This window comes from Bos taurus, chromosome 2 (assembly GCF_002263795.3).
Source record: "Bos taurus isolate L1 Dominette 01449 registration number 42190680 breed Hereford chromosome 2, ARS-UCD2.0, whole genome shotgun sequence".
Classification (NCBI taxonomy): domain Eukaryota; kingdom Metazoa; phylum Chordata; class Mammalia; order Artiodactyla; family Bovidae; genus Bos; species Bos taurus.
This window is the reverse complement of record NC_037329.1, coordinates 69786959-69809427: the sequence shown is the minus strand read 5'-3', so window position 1 is coordinate 69809427 and position 22469 is coordinate 69786959. Positions and strand designations below refer to the sequence as shown.

General features: G+C 41.6%; 1 long non-coding RNA gene across 1 annotated transcript; it reads right to left on the bottom strand.

Moving 5' to 3' along the window:
- Positions 1 to 9455: 9455 nt before the first annotated feature.
- Positions 9456 to 22469, bottom strand: LOC107131416 (uncharacterized). The gene is made up of 3 exons (XR_001494156.3): positions 21953 to 22469; positions 11144 to 11212; positions 9456 to 10372 (listed from the first exon to the last, which is right to left on the bottom strand). It is a non-coding gene; the product is annotated as an uncharacterized lncRNA (long non-coding RNA).

Sequence of the window (22469 nt, the reverse complement as noted above, 5' to 3'; positions counted from 1 at the left end):
TTTGACTTCTTCCTTTAGGTTTAACCAGACTTCCCTGGTGGCTCAGATGGTAAAGAATCTGCCGGCAAGTTTGGATACAGAGGAGGCATGTGTTCAATCCTTGGGTCAGGAAGATCCCCAAGAAAAGGAAATATCAACCCACTCCAGTATTTTTGCCTGGAAAATTTCATAGACAGAGAAGCCTGGTGGGCTACAGTCCATGGGATCACAGAGTCCGAGACGACTCAGCACACACACACACACACACACACACACACACACACACAGAGTGTTGTCTGAACAGTGACAAACACAGTGTTTGGGTTGATGTTACGTGGGCCTTACTTATGTGCCTTCCAGGATTTCTGAACTTCGGTTTGCTTTTTAAACTGACCCTCAACGTGTGAGCTGCCTGGCTAGTTACTGACATCCTACCTGTTCCTGACTTTCAGCAATGGCGACACTCCAGACTCCTGGCTGGACAACCAGGATGACTCAGCGCTTCCAGACAATTTGCTGCATATTCTGCTCCTAACATCTATCTGGTGGCCCCTCTTCATGAATCTGCCATTGACAAGGTCCAAGGTGCCAAGAAAGAAATCAGACAGAAAGAGGTCATGCCCTAAAAGAAGGTCTATGGAGCCTATAGGAAGTTCCAAGTTTAAATCTGCAAATCTCTGTGGGATTTTCCTTCTTCATGGCTGAGTCCAGAAAAGAAAGTTGACTGAAAGCTGGAGACCACCCCTTGACAAAATATTTTTTTAAAATGAAAGTTCTCAAGTATTCCTGTTTTTTTGGCTTTTAGCTATGTGGTATTTCAGAGATTTCTTGTTCTTAAAATCTGTTAGCAATCCCCAAATCTACAAACAGGCTTTAGAAGATGGGGGTTGGGGAGGCAGCGAGAAAGATTGTTTCAGGAGCAATCCCTCTGAAAGGAAAAGCCGAAACCTAAATTGGATACAGCTGAAAATATCTCAATCCTGCACGATTAGTCTTGACACAAGCCCTGCAGCAGAAGCATTCTGTGTGTTAAAGGAATTACTCCAAAGGTTTTTCTTTTCTTATTGCCCACTTATTTTTCTGAAAAGCCATCTTCTGCAATTCTCTATTTTATACTAATGCAAAGCCTTCTGGGATTATTGTCCTATATGGATTCCAACAGGAGACATTTTCCTGGAGACCATGATTAAACAGACTCCCTGGAATTTCGGCTTACCTGAGCCAGCTTGAAGCATCAACACTTCAGGAATACTCAGCCCAGCCAAGGAGCCCTGAGTGACCACAGTAAGACAAAAAATCAGCCACATGAAAACTGAATAGGGCCAATCAAATCATTGTTTTGTCCTCCAGGGAGCAGTCTTGATTTCCTATTTCATCTCTTTGGGTTTGTAATGATCTAATACCCAAACCGTCACCACTTCCTCCTTGAAGTTCCTCCAAATTTTAGAGCTTTGCAGACAGGGGTGTTGTTTGCTGGATTCTGATCCAAGTCAATGGGATAATCTGTCTACTCTCATTCTTAAGAATCTCTGTTCTCACCTCTGTTTGGATGTCAGCTTTTCAGATTTACCAAACAGCAGCAAGCCGAAAATGGGTTTGAATAGAAAATGAGAGAAATGGAACTTCAGTTGATCAGGATGTTTGCTCTTATTTTTAAAAAGGCTTGAGTCATACTGGATGCCTTAAAACCACATGGATCGTGGGACATCAGCAAAAGAAGGGACAGTATTTGGGAATCCAGTCAAATTCAAACCCCTCTGCAGGGCTTAGTCCCCCAAAATGCTGGTTCACATCTCCCAAACACCAAAAAAATTCACTTTATAAAACCAGCCAGATCTAATCTGAACTTTCCTATTTGCTCCAGCAATCCATAGTTATTGCACTCTGCCAAGAGGACTTTTCCTCAGGCACACTCTTCAGGAGAATCATATAATCTATTGGCATAATGGTCCTTTTTCAAGAGAAGTATTTCATTTTAATAAAAATGTGTACCACCATATTTAATCAATCAGGCTGATTGACAACAGCAATCGCTGAGTCTTGCAGCAGATGCTGCTGCTCCCTCATTCTTATTCCAGTTTCGTTTCTCAATCAAATCCATGTGTAAAAAACATAATGTGCTGCCAACACAATGTAATAAAACCTCAACTGAAATGCACACCAGCACGACAGAAACTGATAACTCCAAGTATGGGAAAAGTTAACTTCAGAAAAATCACTTCTGACACCCAAGTACTCAAGGTTTATGGACAAGAGATGCATCATCTCACAAGAGCTAACATGAATAGACCAAATTCATGGATTTGTCCTGAAACAGAAAATAATAATCTCTAAAGCAACATTTTCCAAACGCTGGCAGAAAAAGCCTTTTTAAGCAGCCCAGAAATCATCCTTAAAATTGGCTGAGTTTGTTTGAGATGCACCATTTGTGTCACAGAGCAGTAAATTAGTACTTGAGCAGCATTTTTTTTTTTCACAGTGGTGCAGACTGGTTAAAGATGATGTATCACTGGTTGTCACAGATTGAACCAGCAGTTTTCAAAGTTAATGATTCATAAAGGAATAAAGGTAACCTAATTACAGCAATACCAGGACAGAACCCAGTTACTGCACTCAAATTCTGAGTTCCAAATTTCAGACTGGGAGAATTGTGCATACTTCTGTGGGACTTTATTCATGCAAAAGGGTGAGTTAGGGAGCAGACTTATGAATGCCTAGAAAGGAGGATAGAGCTGCTGTAGTTATCATAGTAATTATACTATGAAATCTATGATTATACTATGTTGACTGGTATTCTCCAAAATTTATGTTCCCCCAGAACCTCATCATGTGACCTTACTTGGAAATAAGGTCTTTGCAAATGTAATTAGTTGCAATGAAGTCAGGCTAGACTAGAGTGGGCTCATCCAATGACTGGTGCCCTTATAAGAAAGCCAAGTGAATACACAGACATATATACAAAATGCAGTGGGAAGATAGACTTGTCAAGACAGAGGCAGAAGTTAGAGTGATGCAGTTACAAGCCAAGGAGATTCAAGGGCTTCCAGCACCACCAGAAAGAAGCAAAGCATGTGTGGCACAATGCAGCAATGCCAACATTTGAACAACAATTGCCGGTAATTTCTTACAAGGAATTCATTCACAGTTGGACATAATATGGCCAAATAGTGTCACAAAAGGATCTGGCATCACAGAATGGCTGTAGTCACAGGTAACATTTAGCAATGAAATACAGGAAGTCAAATTTTTTTTTTAAGGTGGCACTTAATATAGGAATTGTTCCTACCAAAAATTAGGAAAGTCTACAAAATCTTTATGCAGGAGACACTTCCACAAGAAAACCCTCTAGACAGTTGTAGCAGGCCACTGGGGTTATAGAATTTGTACAGTTGTTATGTGACAACTAACCGGGGTAATCACAGCTAGAGCTCTAGAACACAGCTGAGAGATGCACTCTCAATAACAATCTCAAGCACCTGAACCAGAGTGAGACGCCTTCATGGTTAGCACATCAACCTTTGCAGAAGGATGTGACCAGCCCACTGTGAACTGACCTAGATCCATGTGGGATGTAGAAGAAAATTCAGGAGAGGCTCAGTCCTGAAGGATTAGGGCTGAGGATATAGTAAGCCATCATGGAACCCTACGACTCTGCTTTGGTTACATTTGCATCTAGTTACTGCACATGCATACCTGTCTCAAGCTCATCGTTGGTAACCTATCCTGGGTTCCTTTTGCACTGTGGGTTTGGTTCTTCTCAACTCAGTATCTCTTGACTTTATGAGGTCCTCAGAAAAGAAACATTTTTGATGCAGTGAAATAAAAACATCTGGTCCACAATCCAGATGAAAACCACAGTCAAGAAATGTAAAACTCAAGTACACAGGCCTTTTATAGAAGAACGCAGCCTAAATGAGAACTTTTGCTGAGTCTGGGAGCAGGAATATGATTCTCTTGAAAAGAGAATGGATCCATCATCCATTAGGGAAATCTATAAATCTACAACTGATTTGTAGTCCCCCTTTCCCTTGTTTGATCACACAGAAAAATGTATTTCAATATTTATAAGGATTTACATCCTCCCAACTCAAAAAAGTTATGCATAACCCACTCCATATGAACACTTACCTGGCCACTGAAGAGGGTACTGTGGATTTTCTGAGATATTTGACAGTAATCATTAGCTTCAACCCCTTTCTGGGTCATCACTGTCCATAGTGTTCAGAATGAGTATCTAAAGACTGCCTCAGCTCTCTTCTGGGACCAATGGAAAGCAAAGGATCAATCTATAAAGAGCTTTGAATGCACAAAGCAGGGGGGTTTTGAAATACATTTTGGTTGTTCTATGACTAAGGCCAGAGGCACCAGGCCTCCATAGTAACTGGGTGGTAACCAGGTCCTACACCTTTCAATGTCTTGGATCTCAGACGTGTTATGAGGGCACTGGTTACTACCAGATATAGGGGTGACTTTTATACAATTGGGCTCTTTGGTTAGCATTTATTTGCCAGTCTCAGTCCTCAGGCTCCTAATTATTACTATAACCAGCACATACAGTTTTCCCAACCCCTTCCACCCCCCACCATAAACACACACTGTGTTCAGAAATGCCTGGAATCATTTGTTGGCCCCTTGTTCCTCTCATTGATCATATATCCACTTATGTCCCACATTTCAGGAATTAGAGTGGCTTAACCAAGATCTTTGATTTTTGACACACAGCTGATGGGAGAAGGCTCTGCCTCCACATCCCACTTGCCCAAAGTTTTGGCAACCCCAAAGGGATACCCAAACTTGTAGAAAGAGGTAGAGCCAAGAGACTTTGTCCTGAGTGGACCTCAGTAGGAAGGGGGAAGATCTAATTTAGCAGCCAATGTGATAAAAGCTAGAGTCAGAGGCTTAATGGATAGCTCCAGGTAGAAGAGGACTAAGGATCCTAGCCACACAGGAAAGTCCGAGACACTAGAAAGCCAGCAATCTCCTAAGAACACATGAATTTGGTGCTCCCTACCTCTCACCTTCCAACAAGTGGGTGGCATGTCAGCAGGGCATAAACACAAGATTTGCTCTGCACCCCTCATCAAGGACATACCTGAGAGCTGTGCCCTGCCATAGAGACACTGCCTAGGGACACCCCCTGATGCCTAGAAGGATTTTGTCAACCAAGAATGAGAAGGAGAGAGCTATGGAGAGACTACTAGACTAGGATCCAGGAAACAAATCACCTAGTTAATCACTCTGGTACAGTGCCTTAATTTTCTCATATATAAAACAGAAGCAACACTTGTCCAGATAGGACTGTGAGATGGAAGAACTCAGCCCTGGGGTTTGACAGCCTTGCTATTGCAAGTTAGCTCTGCTATTTCCTAGCTGAGTATCTTGGACATTTAATTCTGAGTTGTAGTTTCCTCATCTGTGAAAATGAGGGTCATGACTGAATACAATGAATCACATGTATGAAGTCTCTGGCTTAGAGAAGTTTTAGAGACATCACAGGAAAAACCTTAAGGTGACTTTCTCAGAGTATGAACCATAAACTGCCACACTGGTGTTTCAGAGGCTACTTCAAGATGGCAAACTTTCAAGAATAGGACTTTTTTCCTTCCCATGATCCTTTCAAAATAACAGATTTTTAAAAAATCATAAAATAAATAATTGTTGTTGTTCAGTTGCTCAGCCGTGTCCGATCCTTTGCGACCCCATGAACTGCAGCACACCAGGCTTTCCTGTACTTCACCATCTCCCAGAGCTTGCTCAAACTCATGTCCATTGAGTTGATGATGCCATCCAACCATCTCAACCTCTGTGGCTATAAATAGTAAAATAAATAACAGTGAAGAGAATAAAAGGGATGTTGTCTTTGAAAAAGAAATTTTAACAGATTTTAGGAAAACAAAACTACGGCAAATGTCAATACACTAACAGGTAGACCCAAGTGGAGGTGTCCACAGCCCAAAATACACAGGATGGGTGATGATGGAGGAAGGCGTACATCTTCCAGGCACGACCCTGGGCTTAACTCACCCACTCCCCAGAAAGCAAGTTTTCCGTCTAAAGAAATTTAATTGCTTTATTTGGGGAAGAACACGACAGGTGACAAATGTGTTGACACCCCAGAGTCAGGCCTTCTTGTTTAGGGTTACACTGGAAGGAAGCTTGTTTGCATGACCTGCTTCCATACATAGAAACTGATAGCACTCCTGTTCCACATTTAAAAAAATGAGTTTACAGTTCAACACGGACAAACATTTGAGGGGAAAAAAAGATAGACAAATACCTCATAAAGCATCATTTCTATTTGTGTATGCTCAGTCACTTTAGTAGTGTCCAACTCTTTGCGACCCTATGGACTGTAGCCTACCAGGCTCCTCTGTCTATGGGATTCTCCAGGAAAGAACACTAGAGTGGATTGCCATTTCCTCCTCCAGGAGATTTTCCCTGCCCAGGGATCAGAGTCAAGTCTCTTAGGTCTCCTGCATTGGCAAGCGGGATCTTTACTACTAGCACCACCTGGGAAGCCCCCATTCCTATTTATTCATCTTCAAATATTATCAGACAACTACTGATGAACAGATATTTGAGAAAAAAAATTAAAAATACACCATAAGAGACAAAGAGAATTCAAACAGCCAGAGACTTGAAAACACTTTATATACATAAGGTGAAATCATAAAACCAGGATTTTTTTTTTTAATTAAAATAAGAGAATAGTAAATATTCTTGGGAAATTAAATTGTCAAAAAAATTTTTTTAATTAATAGAAAGACTGGAAGATATAATTGAGAAAACTTCCTATAACAGTGAACAAAACAACAAAAGAAGGATAATAAAAGATTGAAAAAGAGGAATGAAGCATAAATTCAGGAGGTATAATAGCCAATTAAGAAAAGTTACAAAAGGGTAAGGGGAAAATTAGGGAAGGAAGGTTATGAAAGAAACAATAAAGAAAATTCCAATGACTGAAGAGAAACACAAATATTAATCAGAATTAATTAAAAGAATGAAAACCTTGATGTATCATGCTGAAATATAATATCACCCAAGATAACATTCTTGAGATTGTAGGGTCAAGGAACTGTAAACAGGTAATTCTAAGGGGATTTGAATCAAAATGGATCAGACTACTTATCAGCGACCAAGGACACTAGACCAAATCAAGGCTTCAAAATATGAAGGTAAAAACTTTGGACCTGGAGTTCTATATCTAGATTCAGTTCAGTTCAGTCATTCAATTTTATCCAACTCTGCAACCCCATGGACTGCAGCAACCAGGCTTCCCTGTCTATCACCAACTCCCGGAGCTTGCTGACGCATGTCCTCGAGTCAGCGATGCCATCCAACCATCTCGTCCTCTGTCGTCCCTTTCTCCTGCCTTCAATCTTTCCCAGCATCAGGGTCTTTTCCAATGAGCCAGTTCTTCGCATCAGGTGGCCAAAGGATTGGAGTTTCAGCTTCAGCATCAGTGCTTCCAGTGAATATTCAGGACTGATTTCCTTTAGGATTGACTGGTTGGATCTCCTTGCAGTCCCATTTGATGAGGATATCAAAGTTCAAATAATGAACATCTGTCATTTTACATATTTAGCCCTGGAATCTGAATGATCAATTCCTAAAGTGCTCTAATCATTTTGGACTAAAGACAAGTACCTGATTAGTGGTCCAGATTCCTGCCACACTTTGTCCTTGTGATTATACCAAGTGAGTGGCTCCTGGCTTAGATCACTAACACTTGTATTCTATGGAGAACCAGACTCTGAGGGAAAAAAATAACTAACATTCTGAGTACAAGGTACTTTTCTTGTCTTATAGAGTTTGGGATTATACACTTATCATGAAGCCTCAAAAACAGGTTTACAGTCTTTACAAAGGGCGAAACAGATTTTCCTTTCCTTTCTTTTAGAGAGCTGAGGGTTGGGTAGTTGCATTGTCAGCCACTCTTGACTGCCTATAATGAAACTACCTCAGACCTTGAGGAGCTTTCTGTGGAGGCAATCAGGAAGGTGAAATTTGGGAGATGTGTCCAGCTCTTCAGCAGAGGTGCTGTTGTGCCCACCCTGGGGAAGGCTTGAGAAACTTTGGGAAGAGTGATTGACGCCCAGGAACTTCAACAGTAGGATTGGGCAGGAGGCAGGAGTCCTGGCCAGCTCCCCCGCCACACACACAGTGCACCTCTGCCTGCCATCCATACCATATGCCACCCTCTGAGCACATCACAGGCTGAAGGAGCCAAGCTTCAGCCACGCTTAACCTTCACCTGCCAGCACCATACTATGCATGAAAAATATCAAAGCGAATCATGAATGATTCTTGCATTTAAAGAGCTCACAGAGAAATGGGGACATGCGGCACATAAGGGTCATCGAAGCTCCCTGAGAGGCGCAACTTGCAGTACAAGTGAGACTTGGCTAGACAAAATCTGGAAAAGAGACTTCCAGACAAAGAGAAGATGCTGACCGAGTCTCAGCTATTAAAACCCCCAATTCCAAAGGCTTGAGCTCTGTAGTCTGAGTAGCTAGTTTCCATACCATCACCGGCTTCCCTGATAGTTCAGCTTATAAAGAATCCACCTGGAATGCAGGAGACCCCAGTTCAATCCTGGGTTGGGAAGATCTGCTGGAGATGGGATAGGCTACCCACTCCAGTGTTCTTGGGCTTCCCTGGTGGCTCAGCTGGTAAAGAATCTGCCTGCAACGTTGGGAGACCTGGGTTCGATCCCATATCTTCTGAGGGCACCAAGGACCTACACTGGAAGGCTCCCCCTGACTGCAATGGGAAGGACAAATTGGGAGAGGGGAGCCTGGGTGACAGTGAAGGTCAGGGGCTATCACAGAAGTCTACTATTACTGGAATCTGAGAGTATGCCAATTTACTGTAAAGTTTGAGAACTATTAAGATACAGAGATTGATGAAAGAGAATGAGGAAAAGAAATCAAGCATGACTACTGGATCCTGGCTCAGGTGATTGAAGGGTCAGGGTGGCATGCACCAGGGCATGAGGAGGAAGACCTGGAAGGCACTACTTAAGGAAGGGCACAGGAAGCAGAACCTGGAGAAAACAGCTGAAGAGTGAGCAAGAGAGGATGAAGGAAAACAAGCCAAAAACCCAAGGAAAGGTGAAGGGTGAAGGATCTAGGTTAGACACCAAGAATTTACTTCCAACTGAGTCCTGAGTACTTGAACCCAAGCTTGGATGTCTAAAACATAGAGCTTTTCCTTGCAATTCAAAAAGTCCTTCCTTTCAGTCCTATTTTTTCCAAGTTCTTCATGTTCCAAGATTTCACATTTCACTACCCCACTCATTTAGTACGTTTAATTAATTTCTCAATATTTTTGTGTATGCATTACTGCTTTCTGCACACATAGACATACTAGGATGAAGGAGGAGGTTCTGCTGATTGGTATTTGTAATGTGCTGAGACTGATGAATGAACTCATACACACACCGTCACCATCACCAATAATAATAACAACCTCTGTTACTAAGTGAGAGTCTCACCTCCTGTTTATTGAGCATCTATTATGGACGAGGTCTTCAATTATGAATTTTATAAACATGGCCAATAAACAGAGTAGAAATAACATTTCTCTTTTATAGAGGGAACAAGTAAGACTTCGAGAAGTTAAGTGATTGGCTGAAGATCACAGAGTAAATAATAAAAAGTAGTGGGACATATGTGTACTATCCACCAAGGGTAGAACCCTTTAAAAATGTTTGTGTGCCTAAATGACTGACTTCCTTGATTTCCTTGTTATGATTTGTGGGGAGAGGAGGAGTTTGGGAGGGGGCAGGGAGCAGAGCAAAGGAAACAGAATTACGTGGAATCGGGTCAGGGAATTGCTGTTCCTGAGCCCAGGATTGTAAATTGCTGGCTATGTGTTCAAACACTCCATCCTGCACAATCTCTTTCAGAAACTAATAAGTACATGAATGTTTTTCATTTGCCATAGAAATTTATCCAAATAAACAGAACACCCTGATGCAAAAATTCCTGGCCAGCTTTGAAGAGCAGAACTTACAAATCATTTATTTGTTCATTTAATATTTGTTCAAATATTTACCAAGCACCTACTGGATGCCAAGCATTGGGCTGGTTACTAGGGATTCAATGGCAGACATATCCACCACACCAGCATGGGAGAAAGAACAGAGAGTGCCCTGCTTGAATTGTCTTTGTGGAGGGGACTTAAAGGATGAGAGTGGTTGAGGAGAGGTGGAGGGCTTTGTGGGCAGGGGGGGACGCTTGAGCCAAGGACTGTTGCTCTAAAGCTGTTTTCACCGCTCCTCCCCACCTCCATGTCACGTGGGCAGGCTTACATGGCCTGACCTCTCTGGCTGTATCACAGGGCCTTCCTGTGGGATTCTTCTGCACCTTACGCCAATCTGTAGGAGCACCTATAAACAGACAGTAGGTATGAGCAGAGCTCTCTGGTCTGCCAGAAGCAAGGATTATTTCGGCTTTCTGTCCCTGGTACAGCACAGAGCAGGTCTTCAGTAGACACAGTGGGATATTCACAGCATACCGAGCAGGTTTTTAATACACATCAGGACCCTTTGGGTAGTCCTGGGCCACACTGCCCATTTAGCCACGTTATAGTTCCTTTCTGAGCAAGCAGTTTGGAGATAATACAAAGGTTGGAGGCCCAGGCTCTGCCAGAATAACTTCAGCACACCACTTAAGTTCGTTTTCCTCCTTCATCAAAAGACACGTCAAGTGAGACCATGGTGGACTTGGGATGCGATAGAACTTACCAAAGCCCATGAGTAGGTTTGTTTGTGCTACAGAAAGTCCAAGGTCAACCTTACATCCCATACTCAAGATGGAGCAGAGAGAGATTATCCAGAAAGGAGGTAACATCACATTTGGTCTTTCCTTTATTTCCTTCTGACCTACAATTCTGTGACAAAGTGTTGCTCTTGTCTGTGAGTCACCTGAAGCTTACTTTTTCGACAAGAACAGAGTTCAAGCGCCTGGCATAGAACACAATGGTAGCTAAAAGAATACTGTTTATGGAGAACTGTAATTTTTGAACAGGTAAAAGTGTCACATGGCTCAAAGATGAAAGTAATAGAAAAAATGGACATTGAGAACCCTGACCTCACCAGGCTGATATCGTCCATGTTTGATAACCTGCTCTCTGCCCCCATGAGTCACCAGTTTCTTACCTGCCCTTCCAGTGATTCTTTATGCGAATGCAAGCATATGCGGAATTTTGTTAACTGCATCTTCAGTATCTGTGGAGACAATCATATGATTTTTTCTTCTTAGATCTATTTTGATGAACTATCTTTGCATTCTTAGAATAAGCTGTACTTGGTTATGGAGTATTATTCTTTTAGTATGTTATTGCATTCTGATTGCTAATATTTTATCTAGGATTTATGCATCAATACTCATATGTGAGATTCATTTATCATTTCATTTCTGTATAGCATTTGTATTCAATTTATCTTTTCCAGGTGAAAATTATTTGAAACTTGTCCTTTTTTGTATATGCCTGTGCCTGCACACTGAGTCAAATCCAAATCTTTGCAACCCCAGGGATGGTAGCCCACCCACCAGGCTCCTCTGTCCATGGAATTCTCCAGGCAAGAATACTGGAGCAGGTGCCATTTCCTTCTCCAGGTTATCTTCCTGATCCAGTAATTGAAACCTCATCGCTTGTGTTTCCTGCATTGGCAGGCAGGTTCTTTATCAATTGAGCCACTGGCGAAGCCCCTTTATTGTATATGCTCTGGAACAATCTGGGCTTCCCAGGTGGAGCTAGTGGTCAAGAAGCCGTCTGCAGTGCAGGAGACTTATTAAGAGATTTGAGTTCAATCCTGGGTTGGGAAGATTCTTTGGAGGAGGGCATGGCAACCCACTCCATTGTTCTTGCCTGGATAATCCCATGGACAGAGGAGCCTGGCAGGCTACAGTCCATAGGGTTGCACAGAGTCGGACATGACTGAAGTGACTTAGCATACATGCATACACTGGACCAATTTAAATAGTGTTGGAATCATCCAACCTTTAAAGTTTTGGTTAAATTTGCCCATAAAATTTCTAGCCCTACTAGTACTTAAATATTTGAATTTGATAATTTTCTCTAATTTTTGTCTATGAAAATTGGTCTATTTAGAACTGGTTTGAGTAAATTATATCCTTCTAGAAAAATCCATTTCTTTCAGATTTTCAAATTTAGATAAAGTTGTGTAAAAAACTTTTTAAATTTTCCTTCCTTTCTTCATTATTTTCTTCTTGTCATGTATTATATTTTGCATCTGTTCACTCTTCCTTGATTTATGAGAAGATTTTTTATTTCATTGCAATAATTCAGGTATTCACTTATTTACATTGTCTACCCAACCCTGTTATCTAACTCATTCAGTTCAATTCAGTTCAGTTGCTCAGTTGTGTCCAACTCTTTGTGACCCCATGAATTGTAGCATGCCAGGCCTCCCTGTCCATCACCAACTCCCGGAGTTCACTCAAACTCACGTCCATCGAGTCGGTGATGCCATCCAGCCATCTCATCCTCTGTAGTCCCCTTCTCCTTCTGCCCCCAATCCCTCCCAGCATCAGGGTCTTTTCCAATGACTCAACTCTTCAGATGAGTTGGCCAAAGTATTGGAGTTTCAGCCTCAGCATCAGTCCTTCCAATGAACACCCAGGATTGGTCTCCTTTAGGATGGACTGGTTGGATCTCCTTGCAGTCTAAGGGACTCTCAAGAATCTTCTCCAACACCACAGTTCAAAAGCACTCCGCTTTTGAACTTCAGCGCTCAGCTTTCTTCACAGTCCAACTCTCACATCCATACATGACTACTGGAAAAACCATAACCTTGACTAGACGGACCTTTGTTGTCAAAGAAATGTCTCTGCTTTTGAATATGTTATCTAGGTTGGTCATAACTTTCCTTCCAAGGAGTAAGCGTCTTTTAATTTCATGGCTGCAATCACCATCTGCAGCAATTTTGGAGCCCAAAAACATAAAGTCTGATACTGTTTCCCCATCTATTTCCCATGAAGTGATGGGACCAGATGCCATGATCTTAGTTTTCTGAATGTTGAGATTTAAGCCAACTTTTTCCACTCTCCTTTTTCACTTTCATCAAGAGGCTCTTTAGTTCCTCTTCATTTTCTGCCATAAGGGTGGTGTCATCTGCATATCTGAGGTTATTGATATTTCTCCCAGCAATCTTGATTCCAGCTTGTGCTTCTTCCAGTCCAGCGTTTATAAGTTAAATAAACAGGGTGACAATGTACAGCCTTGGCGTACTCCTTTCCCTATTTGGAACCAATCTATTGTTCCATGTCCAGTTCTAACTGTTGCTTCCTGACCTGCATATAGGTTTCTCAAGAGGCAGGTCAGGTGGCCTGGTATTCCCATCTCTTTCAGAATTTTCCACAGTTTATTGTGATCCACACAGTGAAAGGCTTTTCCAAAGTCAATAAAGCAGAAATAGATGTTTTTCTGGAACTCTCTTGCTTTTTCGATCATCCAGCGGATGTTGGCAATTTGATCTCTGGTTCCTCTGCCTTTTCTAAAACCAGCTTGAACATCCAGAAGTTCACGGTTCATGTATTATTATTATCAGCACCTAAAGTCCCTCCAAGTCAGGAAGGGCCCTTGTCCTACCCACTGTAGAAATATAGAAGGGTAACTGGATTTTCCAATTGGTTCAGTAAACAAAGTCTGTTCTGGGGACTCCCTAGGGGTCCAGTCAGTTCAGTCACTCAGTCATGTCCAACTTTTTGCAACCCCATGAACTGCAGCACTCCAGGCCTCCCTGTCCATCAGCAACTCCCAGAGTTTACCCAAACTCATGTCCATTGAGTCCGTGATGCATCCAACCATCTCATCCTCTGTCGTCCCCTTCTCCTCCCGCCCTCAGTCTTTCCCAGCATCAGGGTCTTTTCAACCCTAGTGCTCCAGCAGTTATGAATTCACTTGTCAATGCAGGGGACATGTGTTAGATCCCCAGTCTGGGAAGGTTCCACATCCCAAGGAACAGCTGAGCTCATGTATCACAACTACTGAAGCCCGCACACTCTAGGGCCCACGTGCCCCAACCACTGAGCCCATGAGCCTAGAGCCTGTGCTCCACCATAAGAGAAGCCACTGCAATGAGGAGCCTGCACACCACAATAAAGAGTAGCCACTGCTTGCTGCAACTAGAGAAAGACTGCCTATGGCAACGAAGACCTAGTGCAGCCAAAAATAATTTAAATAAATAAATACATTTTAAAAAAAGAGACCTATGTTTTTGGCTCTGAATGAAACTTTTCACATCTACCTTTTTGATTATGTGGCTTCGCTCGCTCGCTTGCTAAGTCGCTTCAGTCGTGTCCGACTCTGTGCAACCCCATAGACAGCAGCCTACCAGGCTCCACCATCCCTGGGATTCTCCAGGCAGGAACACTGGAGTGGATTGCCATTTCCTTCTCCAATGCATGAAAGTGAAAAGTGAAAGTGAAGTCGCTCAGTCGTGTCCGATTCTTCGTGACCCCATGGACGGTAGCCCACCAGGCTCCTCCGTCCATGGGATTTTCCAGGCAAGAGCACTGGAGTGGGGTGCCATCGCCTTCTCCAATTATGTGGCTTAGGTCCTTTGTATTCGTATTCACTTTTGGTCCAACAGATCTGAGAGGATGTCTTAACTATTTCCTGAGACGTGAAATGGCTGAGAAGAAGCCAGTTCCTGGGGGTGGGGTGGGGAGCACAGGCTCAGGCAGGGACAGGGGAGTGGGCTGTGAAGAAATCATGGCTTTGTTGGAGACATCTGTCAGATCATCTCCAACCAATACACTCTTGCTGTAAAGAAAAGGGATGATCTAAATTGATCAAGGTCTCTATTGTTTAATTTCTATTAGTATTCTTGAAAGGAGAAAGAATCAACCTCTCATTTAATCAGGTAATTTTATATGGGTTTCTTTTTTTCATATGTTGATTTTGCTTACCAAACCAAGTCAAAAAATCTGGTTCTCCTTCTATATTTCCATGGTGCTCAAGACAAGGCCTTTTTGTGACTTGCTGAGCACTCACTAATGGCCAAACTCTCTTCAAGGTACTTTGTATGTCTTAGGTCACTTAATCCTTGTATGAACTCATAATATTCCCATTTTGCAAATTAAAAACAAGACGAGTGGAGGTAAAATAACTTGTTCAAGTTCAAACTGCTAGTGAGTGGCGGAGCCAAGACCCCAACCTTAGCTACTATGCTCTGGGGTCCCTTTTAGAGACCAGCTCTTTCAGAGTTAATTTTACAGGTGAAGTAATAGACCTAACATTGTTGCGTCAGCTAGCAAGCTCCCAACAGAGTTAAACTAGACCTCTAACATTTGGACCTTCATCCAGAACTTTCTCACTGTAACAGCACGCTATGGATAGAAGCAGTGTTTTGTAATAGAAAAGAAAGTGAAAGTCGCTCGGTTGTGTCCAACTCTTTGCGACCCCATGGACTGTAGTCCATGAACTTCTCCAGGCCAGAATACTGAAATGGGTAGCCTTTTCCAACATCACCATATAAACTCCCTCCAAGTCATGAAAAGGCCTTGTCTTGAGCACCATGGAAATATAGGAGAACCAGATTTTTTGACTTGGTAATTTGCTGGATGATATGGGCTAATCATTTTTAGCAACTGCTGCCTACCTCACCTCACATGTCTATAGGGTAACACCATAGTAGATGGAAAGATGTTTTAACTTATGGGCTACCTAAATACCTTCTGGTTCCTGAACAGTTCAGCTATGGAATAAAATCACTTTTAATATGATTGTGTGTATATGTTAGTCACTCAGTCGTGTCTGACTCTTTGTGACCCTGTTGACTAAAGCCTGCCAGTCTCTTCTGTCCATGGGATTCTCCAGGTAAGAATACTGGAGTGGGTTGCCATCCCCTTCTCTAGGACCTCTCCAAGAGACCCATCCCAGCTACCATCCTAACCCAGGGATCGAACCCAGGTCTTCTGTATTGCAGGCAGATTCTTTACCATCTGAGCCACCATGGAAGCCCTTTACTACGATCAGGATGTACAAAACTACAAAAAGTAATAATTCTTTAAGAGAGAAATTCTTCTAGGTACCAATGTACTTTCACTAGGTGTCTCCTCTACTCTTCGGTTCCCACATATATGACTTCATTCTTTGTTCATGGATTGTGGGTGTCAGGCTTAAAAACAGGCACTTTCTCAAGATAAGTAGGAACTTAAGATAGCTAAATGGGAAAGAATACCAATCAATTCTCAGGGGAGAGCATGATCATTAAAAACAGCACATAAAGGGGTGAGTTTCTTGTATTTCTTATAACCAAGTCCAGCCCTGAGAGCCTTTCTCTATTGCCAAAAATGATCTAACATCTCCCAACATAGCTTGGCTTCAGATGGTAAACTTTTTTCTCCATTCCATACTTATTCCAAAAATTATGAAAAGAGAAAGGAGTTTATGACATTTGGAAGAAACTGATCTGCTATAGCAGTTTTACTAAGAAAGAACACAATGGTTTTAGCAAAATAAGAGAATTTCATTCTGAAATTGTAACAACGTCATCTCCTACTGGAATTATTTGGCTTACCAAAAATCAAAGTTGTTAAGCTGGCGAGGGCAGGGCCATAAGAGGTGATACTCTGTACAACTCTATACACAGAGGCTTTCAGAAGCTCAGGTTAGGGAACCTGCTACTGTGGCTGGAGCTGGTGGTGTTCCAGTTGGATTCATTCACAATAAAGCAGCACGATAGGATCAACTACAAACCCTGGAAAACTGTCCTCTCACTGTACAGAATCTTTACAAAGGATGAGAACAGAAACTAAGGACTTTCTCAGATCACAGCATCGTGAAAAGATTTGTTCAAAGCTGGTCCCACAAACTATTTCTTCTGGGTTTCGCAGCAGAAACTGAACAAAACATGTTTCCATCATCTTAAAGAGCAAATTGGCTTCACAAGCCTTCTAATCTAGCATTTGAGTGTGTTCAGTCGCTCAGTCGTGTCTGACTCTTTGCTACCCCGTGGACTGTAGCCTGCCAGGCTCCTCTGTCCATGGGATTTTCCAGGCAAGAATAGTGAGTTGCCATTTCCTGAAGTGAGAGCAGCTGGGATGGGTCTCTTAGAGAGCTTCTAGACTCTCCTTTCCCAATTTTCCTACTTTTCATTTCAAACAAGAGACTGAAATGATTTAATTGTGGGATAGCTCAGATTTGAGGGAATTGCTTCAATGATGTCTCTAGCTTCACTGACCTAAACACTTTTATTTGCAAAAGATCTTATTTAAAAGAAAGTACTGCCAGCTAGTGCTTAACCACATAGATTATCAGGAGCCTCTTCCATGACACTGAGTGAGATAGCTGAGCTTGGAACTTTCACATGTGGTTAAAATTTAAGTCATTAATGAAAAGGTATCTGGCAAAAGTGGGAAAAGAGTTGAAAAAAGGTGAATTGTTCATGAAACTGAATGTAGGTATTTTCAGAGAACTAGATAACCCTCAGGAACAGATCTTATGGCCGTTTCCAATATCATTTAGTTCAAGCCACTCATAATTGCTCAAATAATCTTTGGATGATCTGTTTGGTGGGCAGGCTTCTCTTCCCATTGAGGGACACATGTTATCTGAAGGGCATGTATAACTTACATGTAATCCAGGATATTAATCAGTATGGAGAGGGAAATGGCAACCCACTCCACTATTCTTGCCTGAAAAATCCTGCGGATAGAAGAGTTCAGAGGATTACAGTCCATGGGGTAACTGAGAGTCAGACATGACTGAATGACTGAGCACATTAATCAGTAGAGGGAACACCAGCACATTATTTTAGTCATGGTTGGTCAGTTACAAAGAAGAGAAAACTAATCAATTTAAATCCTTTTTTAAGGAGTTTATTGGAAGAAGAGTACAGGTTTCATGGGAAGTAGAAAGACATGAGATGGTTTTCTTTTTTTTTTTCTTTATCACCTACTGTTTCTCTCTTCAATTAGCAACTTTATCTTGCTTTTGCAACTTCCAGTTCATAACGACTTTTGGGCTCTGATGGCACTTGTCTATTCAGTTATCCTTATTTTTGTAATCATATTGAAACAGGCTGGGACAGGATCCTTTGCCACATTCATGCAATGCTTGCACCTGTCTCCTCAAGCCCCCACCAAAAAAAGCTGTAAGGGACTAAAAGTAACAGTGTGCACGCATGCACAGTTGGGGCAAATTCTGGACAACAAGATACAAAAAGATCAAAAACGTCCAATTGCCACCTCTGTAGAGCTGGGAACAAAAAACTGAGGTCAGGAGTAAAAGCAGGGTAATGGGCATGCCCCTTGCATACAACACCACCAAAGGGATGGGCAGATGGTAAGCCACCCCTCCTGCCTGAACTCTGGCCATACCTCTACCCTCACCCCATATAAGGAACCAACTCACACCCCTCCCCCAACCCACTTAAGCAGCAAGCAAGGGAAGCTATTACTTGTTCTCACTCTCCACTGCTGCAGCAGAGGCCCCAATAAAGACTTGCCTGAATTTCTTTTCTGCCCTCTTATCAATGTCTATTTCTTGGCAAAGTCCAAAAATCCCTGTGAGTATCGATATCACATTTTGTCTGTGCAGAACCAGCCTTGAGATTGGTGTGGCAAGGGATACCTGACCTGACCAGAGCCAAAAATTTTCTGAGACTTTAGTAGAATCTCCTGAGAGACAGGACATGCGTGGGAAGGACTTGAGGCTGGAGCTGCCAACACCATCTAGCCTTGTAAAACCCTAGCCTCGTGTCAATACAGTAGACACAGAGAAAATGGAAAGAAGCTGTGCTCTGATAGTTTTTGCTACCTGATTCCTGGCTGCATGTGAAGCCAGTCTTCCTTGTTAGTTTCATGAGCCAATAACTTTCTTTTTTGCTTAAGTCATTTTAAACCAGGTATTCTGTCAGGCAGGCTTCCCTAGTGGCTCAGTGATAAAAGAATCTACCTGCCAATGCAGGAGATGCGGTTCAATCCCTGAGATGGGAAGATCCCCTGGAAAAGGAAATGGCAACTCATTCCAGTATTCTTGCCTGGAAAATCCCATGGACAGAGGAATCTGGCAGGCTACAGTTCTTGGGGTCGCAAAAGAGTTGGGCATGACTTAAACACTAAACAACAACAACATTCTGTCATGCCTATCCCTGAAAGTCCCAAATGCTGTAAACCATCAGCCCTGGATTCCACTGAGTCAACCCCATTCCTGACCTGATCTCATTGCTCTAGACTCCTGATTGGCAGGCGAGAATTCTACCACTGAACCACCCATGCACCTGCTCTAGACTCCTGATTGGCCTTATTAGGTAGGGCTTGCTCAGGAAGGCATGGAGTTCACTGTGGTATGTGAGACAATTCTTTGCAGAGGTAAAGGTGGGCAGAGTGAGAGGAAGTCATTAACCTCTTCATTTATATTCACTAATTAGAAGTTTGGTCTCATAATTAGCCTAAATCTGTCCTGTCTTCATTAAAGTCATTAATGTCAAAATATAAGTGATAATCTACAGAAATCACTTCCAACTTCTTAAATAATGCTTGTGATTTTTTCACATGAAAGTCTAATGGAAATTTAGAAAATGTTCATTTCCTTGTTATTCTTCTGTGGACATGCCAACAATATTTTAAATTTTTCATTATACCAACTTTAATTTTAAAATTAAAGACACTGGATGACATAGGAGGTCAAATTTAAGTGATAAATGAAAATGTATTTGATAAGAAATGCTTTTCATCCTATTTCTTCATTAAGGGAATAACCCAAGTCTTAGATTTAAAAATATCTCTAATAATAAGTCATGATGCAAATAATCTTCTCCCATTGCTTTTCTTTCAAGATACCCAATTTATTTCATCACAAAATAATAAATGTCATGCTCAGAATCTATTTCTTAGCCAAGAGTGGCACCACTGAAGTTGTTCATTGCTCCAACTAAAATTTAAAATTGTTTAGGGAGGGTAAGGGCATGACTTTCCCATATATGTTTTAGTACCACATTTAACATTTCATAGAAATAAATCAATTTAGGGGAAGGAAATCCAAAAAAAAGAAGGGATGTATGTATACATATAGCTGATTCACTTTGCTGTAGAGTAGAAACTAACACAGTATTATAAAGCAACTATACTTCAGTAAAAATTAATTAAAAAAAAAAGAAATAGGTTCTATTAACATATTTCTGTTTTGACAGTACAGACAGTAAAGATCTGCATCTTTCAGCCTGGGAAGGACAAGGGCTTGGAATTACCCTCAGTTTAGCATCTACTTGCATGATGTTGGCTAGTTATGTGTAATCTGGATAAGCCTTTGTTTCTTCATATTATATTATAGATAATAGTATTTATATCATAGCTTTAATGGGGTAATTAAATGAGGTGGTATATGTAAATCATATAATAGATACTCAGTGTTATTATGTACCAGCTATTACTTAAGGTAACAAATAATTTCCCATTATAACAGATACATTCATAATTCATGAATGTCCCTTTTCTACCAGTTGTCAACATTGACATAAATCTTGCAGAGTTATAAAATTAAATCTACATTTTTCATGAATTGAAATGTTAATGCCCCGTTAAAGCTACTGAAATGTCTCATTCTGCTACTAATTGGCTCTGTGACCGGGGACAAGCACTTAACCACTGTGAGTTTTGTAAAATGACGATTGGGCTGCCCGTGATGAATTTTAGGGTCTCTTCTAGCTCCGTCATTCTTTTCCTTGAATCTTATAATGCAGTTAAGTTGCTATGTAATATTATACGAGTCATCATGGGATAATCACATCTTGATTTTAAATGAATTCATATTGATCTCAGAAGAAGAAAAATGGCTGCCATCTAAAACTAGCCTCCCAAATAAACTTAGGATAAAAGCAGAGAGAGAGAGTGAGTGAAAGATGACAGTACAATAATTCATATGCTCAGATTTTATAATTTTGGAAATCTCTAAAAATAGTTTTTCAAAACTTGAAGATCAGTTTTGTGACACAGGTGTAGTGGAAGAAAATGTGTGGCTGGACATGGTGGACACTTACCCATTAGATTTACAATCTATGGCTCCCCATGCAAAACTCCAAACCCAAGATGCCCTAATGACTGCTGTGCTTCTATTTTTCTGAAACTGCAAAACAGATTTGTCTATTAACCACTCCTTTGGTATTTATTTTGAAACCAACTGTGCGGTTCTTGGCCCCTTCACATACAAACGATGCCAGCTCTTGCACAATTCCACAGAATTCTTCCACAGTTCTCGCTTGTGCTGCCCAATTTTTTTCTTACTTTCCCCTTTTCCCTCATAAATGGTGAGCATATCAGGAATGATGAACCCATTAGGAGATCTCTACACATTGGTCTATAAGACACTGAAGGAAAAATTCAAAAGATGCCTCCACACAAAAGTGGGGGAAAGTCACATAAATTTCAAACAGAAGAAAGTTCTGTGTGTGGAGAGCCCTGATCCTCTGACAGATGGCACACAGCGCTTGCTGGGCAGTGCTCAAGGTTTGCTCCATTGCAAATACAGAAACAATAAAACCGTTTAGCGATTTTAAAGAGCTCTGTAATGAAGTATGACATTCTAACAAATAAAGGTTTACTAAGGTAGAACAGCCAGGATTTAAGGGATCTTAAAACAGGATACTATTTAATTGATGTAAATGTCATTCTCAGGATGGCAAACCTTCAAGAACTTCAACTTGTACATGTGTGTAGGTGTTCATGGCTATGAGTACAAGCACATGTGCACAATAAGATCTGAAGTTTTAAATGATGTATGCCCATTTGAAATTTTCTTGAGGTTAGAAAAGCAAAGGTTGCAAACCTTACATTCAGTTGCCTTGGGCAAGCAAGAAAAAATATCTGTCAAGACCCAGGTCTCACTGTTAAGGCTGGAGTTGAGAAATGCCCTCCAAATGCCTTCAAGTCAACATTAGCTATGACAGAAGCAAGACTATTATTTAACAGTAGCAGCAAATGTCAAAAACAAACTGTACCTGGCATTTTGACAAGACACTATTGAAAGAGAGCCACTTCTTCAGCACTTGTGTAACCGTTGGGGAGAACTCGACAATGAATGTCCTGAGGTCTGGTAATAGGATTCCCAGGCTGTTTGGTGATTTCCTGGATACACATGAAAGGCACAGGCAAGTGGCGGACACAGGCAAAAATAATCTGAAAAGATGAGGCCGGGAGAAATGGACTGATAGGTTAGAGATCAGGTGTCATGCGGCTAATTAAAACGTACTCCTTCTTCCGGAAAGTGCGCTCTCATGGTTGTGACACTATAAAGTATGAGGACAGAGCCGTCATCCCCAGGCAAGAATAAGATGCTGACAAAACCCATCTCCTGCTTCCCACATCCTTCCTTCCCTCTGGTGTCCTCATGCCGTCCTGTGGCACCTCACCTGAGGTTCCCTCCCTGGATGACACCACAGCCCAACCTGGCCAAGCCTCCTGCCAAACAATTTCTCAGAATGACAATGACCAGCAAGCATTCTCTCCTGCTTCCAT